Below are 6,394 nucleotides of genomic sequence, written 5' to 3'. Positions count from 1 at the left end.
ATATCAAATCAGTTTGTTTCATTCTTACAATCATTTAATTTTTTAAACTTTAAAAAAATAGATAACTATTATATTAATTAAACTTAAAAAAATGGAATTATTTGTTTAGACCAAAATGATAACTGAAAATGTTGCTCTTCTTCTTCTTGAGACGCCACCACCATTCTCTGTCTCATAATTTTCTCTTTCATTCCTTTTTTTTCCACTCATCATCACCATCACCCAAACAACTTCTCCTTTATGTTTTCTTTTTCTATTATTATTAATATTTGATTTTAGTGTATGTATATATCTCTTCTTATAAATACATAATCAATATTTAAATATTTCCACTACTTCTTCACTTTCTTTCTCTGGTTTTTTTGAGTGGCTTTGACTATATATTCATCATCAAAATTATAGTAGTATTAAAAGAAAATGACAAATTAATGACACTTAAATGTATCCAATATCAATAAATATATTTTTCCATTAAAATCCTTTATGAATATTTTTTTCCCATAACATTTAAACACATATTTTATAAAAAACAATTGGGAAAAATAAAAAAAAAAATATTTTCTTTTTATTGACAGAGTTGTAATAATAATTAAAATTAAAATTTAATAAATAAAAAAGAAAGATGGAAATAAATTCATAGTTTGAATTTTTCTGCGAAAAGTTCAAATTTGAATTTGAAAATAAAACAGACCACTAATGTACCAAAAATCAGTCAAATTATATGGAAATAGACTATAAAATACATTTGCAAATACAAAATATTAGGCAAAGATTGGACAATGTATAAGCTGTTGTTTTGTGCAGGAAGAATTCATCATTGTGTAGATTTTAGGTCCAAGTATCGATGGATGTGACACATGAAAGGGTTGTTTGTAAACATAATTGTCTTAAGCAACATAATAGGCAAAAGCAAATGTCTAATCATAGAGAAATATAAAATATAAACAATTGTAACTTGAATTTTAGTCTAATAGTGTTGCAGCTTTTAGTCTCATTTATGTTTTCAAAATCAAGTTGAAGATGGGTTTATTAAATGATTAAAAAATGGCATGTCTGAGTAAAGAGAAATATAAAATAAAATCAATTCATGACAGAGTTTTAGTCTAATAGTGATGCTTGTTACTTAGTCTCATGATATCCAAAATTTATATATTATTATAAATTTTTCTATAAATAATATATCAAATATCAAATTTTTTGTCATGATATTTATCATATTATCAAATATTTATAATATTTATCAAATATTTTCATATTATCATAAATTTTGATATAAAAAATTTTCATATAATTTTTTTCCTTCATATTATCATAACTTTCATTTTAAATTATTTAGTTTTGATAATGATATCAAATATATATGACATGTTTATTATTATTATTTTTTTTTACTAAAAAGATATTCATTCATCAAATTGAAAAATACATCGATCATTACAAATTCAAGATCGCTAAAAACGGAAAAAGGTGAATCTGCAAACAATCTTCAAACACCTAGGTCAATAGCATACAACGGCAAACTGAAAGTGCCTACAAATATGACAAAATAAAAGTCACCAGAATATTCATACTTCTGGATCTGCAACATTGACGCCCAAGTCTTCCTCAAATCTGCAATGATTTGAAGTAAATGTGTCAATCTGAACCAACAAACACCGTACTAAGACGGGAAAACCAACAAACACCGTACTAAGACGGGAAAACCAACAAACACCGCACAAGACGATGAAAACTTAAAAACACACAAAAGAAGAAGCAAATCTATATGGATAACCACTTATTTAAATAAAAAGAGAAAGAAAACGGTGTTGAGGGAGGGGTGATTTCTAGCAAAAAATGGCCAAAAACCACCCCTACGTTGGAATAATGAAAAGAGAGAAAAGTTTAGATAACATGTTTATTATTTTAAACTATTATTAAAAATAAATATTAATTAGTTTTTATTGGTCTTTTCTATTCCACTAATGTAGGGTGATTCAAGTTATCATTACAATTATAACTTATAGTATTAAATTTTTAATAATATTAATATCACATTTTTCTATATGCAATGAATGAGTGATATGGTATTAAACTGCAATTAATTTTCTCTCTCATATTCTCTTTCTTCTGCCAAACCTCCTGCCACAAATTCTCAATTGTCAACTATCAGTCTTTCTCTCAAATTTTCCTTTTCCTTTCATTCTTTCTCTCTCCCCATCTTTCTCTCTATTTCACCAAAATCTCATTCTTTCCCAGAACATTTATCAACAAATATTTTTTTTCAATAATTCTAAATTAACAAATAAACTCTAAAATGTTTATGGTAGTAATTTTTTTATTGGAAAAGCTCATATTTAAAAAAAAAACAATAATAGGTTGATAGTCTTCAATTTCATCCATTGATAGTTAATGACACAATTTATAAATTAAAATAGATTAAAATAATTTATCTAAACGTTCAAAAATACTATTATGACAACACTATGAATCTATCTAATTGATATGATATCTAACTGATATGATAACAGTACCATGTGTTTGAAATTTCTATTCCTTTCATTTCTCAATGAAACCACTTTGAATATATCCTCTCTCCATAAATTTTCTTTTCTTCTTCTTATATAAATTTTTTTATCTAACTTCAATCTCTTTGAGAAAAATAAAATTATTATTTTGATTTTTTCTAATGATGATGCCAATAATATCAACAATAATTATAATAATGATGATAAAAAATATTAAATTAAAATAAAGAATAGTTTTTTTTTTCAATTTCAATGTTTAGAAACATTACAAAAATAGATACACTACTTCATAATTATAACATTTTAAAAATACATGACAAATTCTAAAAAGAAGAGAGAAAAATTAATAAAAATAAAAAGAAGTGAAAAAAAATGTTAAGAAATTGTCCATATGTTTAACTTTTTGTTTTTCTATCAGAAGATGTAGAACCTGAAAATAAAACAAAAACAAATGGAAAAGATGTTAAAAAGATTTTTAAAAATTGGGGTTTGTCACTGTTCTCAAAAATAGAAATAGAAGATCTATACTATCCAAAGAATACACAAATTGTTATATATATGATAACACATCTGAAAATAACATGTATAAAAATAATAGATCTGGTGTAAAAATAACATATCTGAAAAAAATATCTATAAATTACTAACCATAATTTATATTGTCACACATATTGTCGTTGTTGTTTTAGTACCCGAATTCGTCTTTGTTTTGATAGATCTACAACATGTAAAAATAAAAGAAGTGAAAATTATGGAACAGAGAAAACTTATATGTTGTTACTTACACTTTAAAATCATTTTTATCATCTTCATATAGATCTACAACCTGGAAAACAAAAAACTTCAAAATCAGTTTTCATCTTCGTATAGATCTGCAACTTGAAAAAACAAAAAATTAAAATGAAAAAGAAATCACAAAACATTGATGAAGATAAAAAGAGGAGTGAAAATGAAGTATTAAATCCAGTTTAGATAAAAAGGAAGAAGAAAGTAACAGAGAGTGTGAGAGACGTAGCAAGCAAAGAGAGAAAGAAAACTCACAGGAAATTTTTTTTAGAGGGACGGAGGAAAAAAGAGAGAGAAAAAGTTTGCAAATGTGTAAAAAAATCAGTTTAGGCCTTATATAAAATAATCACCCTAATATAATAATAATAAAATGTGACAAAAAATTGAGAAAAGACAACAAATAAGCAAAATTTAATAGGTGTTGACAAAAGCAGCAAGGGCACATGCGTCTTTATGAATAATTATGATTATAGCATAGGAGAATAACTCTTATGCACAAGACAAATTAAATAATTTGGTCCGCAAAAATTTAATAATTGGTCTACTAAACTTAATAATTGGTCCGATTTAAGAGACATCGCTATTGCAACCTTCGATCTATAGTGTTGTATAATTGAATTTCTTAAGAAGCTTCATTCCGCGTAGTTTCCACAATCCTCTCAATTTATGGTTTCATAATAGAATAGTGGTGTTGTATGTGAGAATCAACATCTGATTCTTGCAATTTTCACAATTTCAGACCCTACTTTCGACTCACCAACTAGAAACATCCTCACGTCGTCGAATCAAAATCACGTTTAACCTTCCGATCTAAACGATCTCTACGAATCTGTGTATGCTTTTCGATTCCTTTGTTCGCACATCTCCAAACCTCTAAAGTGACAATGCTAGAAGGCGAGCAAGAACGTTCGTTGCAACCAATTTAGTTGGTCACCGCTTCAGCCTCGATTTCACTATCAAGTTATGATATTTCCTAAAAAAAACTCTACAGATCAACGGAGAAAATGATCTTTGATCCAAATAAAGGATTGCACTGGTCTCCGAAGGCAATTTTCGAGAAAGTCAGGAGTAAGCCCCGCCAACCACCGACCAAGCAAAGAATAATCGTATTTGACCGAACTCGTGCCTTATTCTTATTAATATGATTCTAAGCATAGTCGCGTCTAGCCGGTTTCATGCGAAATCATTACAAGTGTGTTTCAAAGCATAAATGCCCCAAGCTAAGCTCATGTCTCACCGTTATGAATCCAACATATGGACACGTCAATTTGAATCAATGCTTTACTTTCACAAGCAAGTTCCAATTATAGCCACATCTGAATGGTTTGACATCTCGCCAAGACAACGAGTACATCTTAACGCGACATATTCATAAATAAATCAACCAAACATGGCCTCACAAAAGAATCAACGATAATTATACTTTAAGCAAAAATTATTTAACAGTCTTTATAGTAGACAAACTCTGCAAATTGCAAGGCTCAGAAGCAAACCTTGACTCTCCACGACTCTCAGCCGGCTGAAAACCATGAATAAAGAGAGCACAATATGAAACCAAAACATAAAAGCATGCAAAATGTAATGAATGATATACATAAACACTATTTACAAGTTGAGGCCTAAATTTGTGTCAAAATCTTACAAAAACCGAACAAAAATAGAAGAAAAAAAGGACACAAACACCCTCAAATGCCAGCTTCTAGATCCATTGCAACCAGACTTCCCTGACGTCTTCTCTAGGAACCTCTCGAAAAGGATCCAGCTAGTTAGCAGTAACATAAAGGTCGAGAATAAAATCCTTGTGTATGTCCCTTCGTTAGATCCAGAAACCGACACACAAATTCCATAACCTGCTGAAAGGACTCCCGAGATTTCTACTAAGCAGCAACCACTTCTTCCCTAAATCCCTTCAGAATGCTGACTCATTCATCCTAATTCTGCTAAAGAGCTCTCCAATCGACTTTGAACTAATGGCACGCCTCCTCCGCATCTTTAGAAGCCTTCTTCCAACGTTTCTATCTTAGTCAGAGAAACCTTCAACCTTGCTTTCTGAGCATTTAAATTTGATGAAGAATCATACCGATCCACTTCTTTCAGCAAAGAGTCAACAAGCCTGGCCTTTATCCATAACTCAGCCAACTCCTTCTCAGCCTAGAAATTCTCCCGCTCAAGGGTCTCACACTTTTCTTGCAGCTCATCCCGCTCCCTAGAAAGGTCACTGAAGCCCAGTACATCATCCTGTCCGGCAGCTACCATTGAAACCAGGGATCCGACTCTAAATAGAATACATGAACTATCTACAATAGACCTTTGTCGCTCCCAGGATTTTCATCCAAGTACAAACGCGAAAGTGGCGCAAGAAATAGAGTCGCCATCCATGTCTATTTATCTCAAAAGAGGGAAAGGAAACAAAGAATAAACCTGAAGGAAGGATAAGCACGGTTGAAGCGAACCAGGGAAATAAGTAAGGGAGTCGATCACGCGAGGGGAAGGTGTTAGCACCCCTCACGTCCATCGTACTCTATGGGATCCACGCTTGTTGCCTAATCTATGGGTGTGAAGGAACTATGTCTAAAGCTAAGAACTAAAATTCATGCAAAATGTAGGGAAAATAAATAATTGTAGTCGCACAGGCCCTACCCCGCTGCCTACGTATCATTTTTAAGGAATCAGAGCTACCGTAGCTCGGCTAACTAGTTTTTGTTTGTTTTTTGTTTTTTAGGTGAACAGTTACATTTGCATCCTATAAGCAGCTCGACCTTTGGAGACTTATACAAGGGAGATAGGAAGGAAATAACATGATCTTAAGCGCCATGAAGGTAAAAGAAAAGAAAGAGTTTGGTTTGTGTCTTAAAGATGCATGAAAGAAATCCTAATGCGAATGGAAATCTACCTAATGTTAGCATGCAAAAGGGAATATGCTATGCCTAGCAACCTACTGTGGAAGAAGTAAAAAAACAAACAATAATATCACACAAACGAGCTCGGCTCATAAAGCAAACAACTATCAGAGTAGCGACCTGGGGACAGGGGAAAAGAAAATAAAACGGGGAGCTTTTAGCCAACATGGTCGATACGACCGAGACAAACAAAGCTACTGT

General features: G+C 31.1%; 1 long non-coding RNA gene across 1 annotated transcript; it reads right to left on the bottom strand.

Moving 5' to 3' along the window:
* Positions 1-1,410: 1,410 nt before the first annotated feature.
* On the bottom strand, positions 1,411-3,586 carry LOC131626531 (uncharacterized). Its single transcript, XR_009291184.1, has 3 exons — positions 3,549-3,586; positions 3,156-3,333; positions 1,411-1,611 (listed from the first exon to the last, which is right to left on the bottom strand). It is a non-coding gene; the product is annotated as an uncharacterized LOC131626531 (long non-coding RNA).
* Between the last annotated feature and the right edge of the window lie 2,808 nt (positions 3,587-6,394).

This window comes from Vicia villosa, unplaced genomic scaffold (genome assembly GCF_029867415.1).
Source record: "Vicia villosa cultivar HV-30 ecotype Madison, WI unplaced genomic scaffold, Vvil1.0 ctg.000303F_1_1_1, whole genome shotgun sequence".
NCBI lineage: Eukaryota > Viridiplantae > Streptophyta > Magnoliopsida > Fabales > Fabaceae > Vicia > Vicia villosa.
The sequence above is the reverse complement of the archived record's forward strand: the minus strand, read 5'-3'. Positions and strand labels throughout refer to the sequence as shown.